At 34.0% G+C, this 5,373-nt stretch overlaps 1 long non-coding RNA gene across 11 annotated transcripts; it reads left to right on the forward strand.

Moving 5' to 3' along the window:
• The first annotated feature begins 915 nt into the window (after positions 1 to 915).
• LOC146931654 (uncharacterized) lies at positions 916 to 5,095 on the forward strand. Of its 11 annotated transcripts, none has more exons than XR_015006779.1 (8): positions 916 to 1,063; positions 1,223 to 1,679; positions 2,690 to 2,731; positions 3,036 to 3,059; positions 3,508 to 3,572; positions 3,783 to 3,821; positions 4,014 to 4,168; positions 4,775 to 5,095. It is a non-coding gene; the product is annotated as an uncharacterized LOC146931654 (long non-coding RNA). The 11 variants fall into 11 exon arrangements; XR_015006784.1 differs by having other exon boundaries at positions 3,513 to 3,572; XR_015006776.1 differs by having other exon boundaries at positions 917 to 1,063; positions 4,017 to 4,168.
• Positions 5,096 to 5,373: the final 278 nt, after the last annotated feature.

Here is a 5,373-nt window from a genome sequence, read left to right on the forward strand (position 1 = left end):
TATTTCTTTGGTGACAGTATTTTTTTAATATATACTACATACAAAATCACTCAAAAGCATATACTCACTCTGGTCACATTTATAAGCAAAAAACACTTTTTAGACTCATTGAATACAAAATCACTCAAAAGCATATACTCACTCTGGTCACATTTATAAGCAAAAAACACTTTTTAGACTCATTGAATACTTAATGTATTTGGTCAATATATAGACCAAATACATCATATATTCAATGAACCTAAAAAGTATATTTTTGCCTATAAATGTGATCGGAGGGAGTATATCCATAACATAAGCTATAAGGAAGTCATTGATAAAGTATATAGCCTATGATCGAACATGTCGTGCAATTTCGTGCCTTGAATCCGTCGGGCTATTTAGCAACGCTCTTAAATATAAATATTCAAATCATGTTTCGGTATGGGTCAAGGCTCAAGTCTTTGACTGGATTCGAATGTCATACGTAACTCACTCACAAGGGACCATAGTATGTACAAACCCTTGACATCATTGGATCAAGGCATAACCGAAGGATCCAAACCGTCCAAGAGCAGGGGCGGACCTGGACTTCCAATACCAGTGGGGCTATATTTTTGTCAAAAGATTAAATAATAATTTTTTTTAATAAGAAGCTATATTAAAAGAGGTTGTAGCATCCAAATTACAAAGTAAATCCTCTATTTTCCATTTGTTGAAAATGAGTTAAAATCACATCATTACTAGGTCTGTTTCCAATATTTCAAAGTCCATAACTTTGTTGCTCTCACTACTGCTGCTGCTAGCTTTGTCTCTAGGCATAAGCGGAAAAAACTTCTTCATCCTAATTCAATTATACAAATACAATAAAACAAAATTCAATCAAGTTCAATCAAGTTACGAAACTCTCATTCTCTCAATAATACAAAATCAAATGGATTACTATTCACTACTAGAATCTAGCGATTTACCTGCAGAATTTTCTGCGGAAAATAATCCGCAGGAACACTTGCGGATTTTCCTGCTGTTTACGTCTGCCTGAGGACATTTTCTGCGGATCTTTTCACTGCAAGAAAATCTGCAGGTAAAGCTCACTTTTCCTGAGGCTTTTGCTGCGGTTTGTTCTTGGTCCCTTTTCCTGCGAATTTTCCTACGGAATTGTTTTATTTTTAATTTTTTTTATTGTTAATTTTTTATTGTTGAAAAAAAACAAATTATAATTCCTTTCTCTTTCTCGTTTCAGACACAAGTCCATCTTTCTCTCTCTTTCTCCAATTTTCCAAATTCCTTTCTCTCTCTCGTTTCAAACACAAAATTTCAAACCAAATTTCCAATCGATGAAGATGAAGCTGGTTGATCCAATCGTTTTGAAGATCCAATCAGCATGAAGCTCCAATCGTTTTCCAATCTCGTTTTCCGATCCAGTTTTGATTCATTCATTGATTGAAGCTCGTTGAAGCTCCAATCCTTCATCGTCAATCGATTCGTCGAAGCTCCAATCGAACACCTTCCGATTCGTCGAAGCGCCAATCGAACACCTTCCGATCTGAAACTACTCGCTCAGGTTATTCCGATCTGAAACTACTTGTTGATTTAATTGATTTTTTGATTTAAGTTGAATTGATTCTTTGCTTTATCTGTGAACGAAAATTTCAGGTAATGTGCATTGATTTGAAGCTCTATAAGGAAACAAATCTCAGGTACCCAAAAATTTGTTGTTGATAAATTTGTACAGTACAAGTTGAAGTTGATTGGCTTATAGAATTTGTTTGCTTAAAACCTAATTTCGAATTTGTTTCAGCACTTTCATTCATTACTTACTGAAAATTGAATTTTAGAGAAGGCACATAAAGTGTTCGATGAAATGATTGTGAGGAATTTGTTTACTTTGTCTGCTATGATTGGGGCTTATAGGATAGTGATATGTATATTTGACTTGGTGGTAGTGTATATCACTTTTACATTACAAACTACTATGAGTTTGGTATCTCAGGGCCTGTTTGGACTGTTTCAGTTTACTTATTTGAACTTATTTGACTTTATGTAGTGGAATAAGTTTGGTAGTTGAATAATTGACTTATTTTACTTATCTCAGGGCCTATTTGGCTATTTTTAGAGAACTTATGAAAATGGTTTACGTCATTAATCATAAGTTGTCATAAGTTTGACTAATACATTGCACTATGCCCCCTGTTTGGAAAACTTATTTGCAGCTTATGATGTAAGTGCTTATCACTAATATAAGCTATTTCTATAGCTTGTATTAGTGCGTGTAACTACCATATATGTTCCCACCTATCCCTTCCTCTTTACTCCGCCACCACAACCAACAATATCGACGTCATCTACGTCGACAACCTCCTGTCACCCTCCACCCTTGAACATCAACATGTTTCTGAATGTATTTTCATAATTTAATGTTTTATAGACTACCAAAATATTCTTTATAGACTACCAAAACATGTTTATTGAATGTATTTTCATCAACATGTTTCATTGAGTAAGTATTAAGCATTAAATATTTTCTTTGTTAATTCCACTCGCAACAATCGTATCCAACTTTTATTTAACAATATATTGTGTAGTATGTATCTACAAAGTTTGAAAATTTTGTATGGAGATCTCAATGATGATGTTATTGATAAACAATTAGAAGCCGACTTACAGAATTAATTGTACTCTTGTTAATATGTGATGTTGGTTTTTGCAGATAATGTTGGTGTTATTGTGAATCCTAAGGGAGAAATGAAAGGTATCATTTGTTCATTTTTCTGTAGTAAACTCAGATTATATACTTGGGACCTAATGCTCATGCAAATATGTTTAGATCTTTTGTAATTGAAATTGAAGTGTCATATTAAATTAGTACACTTTCTTCAGTGCCTTTTGGCTATTGTTATAATGTGGTTATGCTAATTTTTTCACAAGAAAAAAACATACCACCTGTCTTTTTGTTAGTTTGCTACATTATTTTACCTTTTGACTGTTTTGTCTGATTAATTCATTGCTGGTATTTGATTTGGGTTTTAACATATATGTCATGCTGTCCATTGTAGGTTCTGCTATCACAGGACCAATTGGTAAGGAGTGTGCTGATCTTTGGCCTAGGATTGCAAGTGCTGCAATGCTATTGTATGAGTGTTGATTCTGTTTCAAGATTGCAAGTAGTTCCAATGCCCTTTTGTGGCAGTTTTAATACAAGTGAAATGTTTTTAGTTCATTCATTACTTACTGAAAATTGAATTTTGGAGAAGGTACATAAAGTGTTTGTGTTACCCTGCAATAATGTTATTGTTGCATGTGTCTGATTTAAAGCTGAGGCCTGAGAGTGTAAATGTTGTTGCTGTTATATGCCCTTATTAGTCTATTTTGTAGCATGGTTTTAGTGAGATCCTCTTGAGCAATGCTAAGTGAATTTTAGTTTTGGTTTGAAGTTAAAAAGTTTTCCTTATTCCTTCCCTGTTTTTGTTTGTTTAACTTTTCGATCGTGGAATCCAATTCTGGTCATACAAAACTCTGTCATTGAAGGGAAGGTTTGGAGGCGGTGAAGCATGCTGATGGGGCTGCTGGAAGTGGCAAGATATACTATCAAGGTGAGAGTGTGATCTGCAATGCTATATGTTTTCAGGTTCTGTTTTTTGTTCCTATATCATTATATTCAAAGCCAATAGGTGCTATTTTTAGGTTTTGCATTCCTTCAATGACATATTGATTAGAGATCGTAGTCGTCTATTTGTTTAATATGAAAATTGGATGTATCTAGTGATAGATGCTGACTTTTTCTTATTCAATTTGATATCCAGACAACTTGGACTGCAGCTGGAAGATCTCCTCTATGGAAGGTTTGCAATTCAGAAATTTTGTTTGAAAACATAAAGATATGTCTACAATTTGGAAAATTTTGGAAACTGATAACATATATGAATCTTATACTAATATTTTACACCTTGTTCTATTTATTTTCATAATTTCAATTTGAGGTACTTGCATGTGTTCAAGTTATTGAAGTGTGATCCTATATTTGATGCTAATAGCAGAAATTGTGTTAAAAGAACTTTGAGGAGCCCTGAATTTAATGAAGGTTTCTTCACCTGTGGGGAGATGAAGTTGTCCCTTCTGGATTTGGGGTTGGTGTTCCCAACAATCAAAAAACCATATGATATACATACAACTACAGCTACAATTACAGGCAAGTCTATCTCTTTTTATCTAAATTCTCTACATCTCTATCCTGTCATTGCACCCGGAAAAAGCAGCATGATCAGTCTTCATATTAGTGTCTCTGTTGAGTAAATTGACATTTGTGTTGTGTTCTCTATATATATGATTTATCTTAAGGGATTATAACAATAAATGAGGTAATTTATATGTTGCTGCACCTACTTCTCTACATCTCTATTTGGGTGTGAATGGAGAGGTAGATCTCGGCGGTGTTTGCATTTCATTGAGTTAGGAATAAGATACTGATTCTTGTATCAATTGTCTAGTTTATATATCTGTTATAATGTGTGATGCTGCTGTCTTGGTTATTGCCCACTTTGAATAGCTACAAATATGAAGTGTCTGACCCCACTGTGAGTTCCTTTAATTTGCATAAACTTTATGACTGTTATTGTTGTGTCCGTGCCTGACTCTCTAGTACCAGAATTCTGTTTTTCTTTTTAAGGAAAAATGTTTTTCAATTTTCAATTAAAGAACATGATGCCTAAACAATGAAGTGCCTTTAGAGTTTTTCTTTTACTCTTCTCAGAGGCATCATTATTTTTTGTGTTTGATCAATCATATGGTTTTGTAGATTGAGTAAAAGTTGAAGAAGGCAACGACAAGGCTTGAGAAACAATTGGCAAAAGAGTAAAAGACGGGGCAATTACAAGGCTGCAAGACTAAGAGTAGAAGATAGGGAAAACTTACATTGTAGTTTCTTCACATGTATCATGTTCCCTAATATAACTAGTGTTTTGTCATGTTTTAGTGTTTGTTGAAATGTATGTTATGCATATTTTACACCTTCATATTGATGGTGACTTGTGTATTTTATGACAGACTTATGTATTTTATGACTAATGTCGGGTTTTTTACCTATTATATTTTATAATAAATTACTTCATCAAACAAATAATTTAAATTTGATATTTATAATGGCTTTTGGAATTCATTACTAGAAAATAAACAAAATATTCTACATGTGTACCTGGAGCTTTCCTGCGGATTTTTCTGCAGAATAGTTCAGATTCCTGAGGATTTTCCTGCCGAAACAGCTTTGCTGCGGAATTACCTGTGGAATTTGCTGCGGAATTACCTGCGGCATGTTTGCAGGAATCATTCACGGGCAGGGGACTCTGACCAAAAGGTTTCCTGCGGATACTGTTGGCTTTTCCTGAGGAAAGTTCCGCA

The sequence above is a fragment of the Medicago sativa genome, chromosome 4 (assembly GCF_051527215.1).
Source record: "Medicago sativa cultivar Bolivia chromosome 4, Bolivia_mono, whole genome shotgun sequence".
Taxonomy (NCBI): Eukaryota; Viridiplantae; Streptophyta; class Magnoliopsida; order Fabales; family Fabaceae; genus Medicago; species Medicago sativa.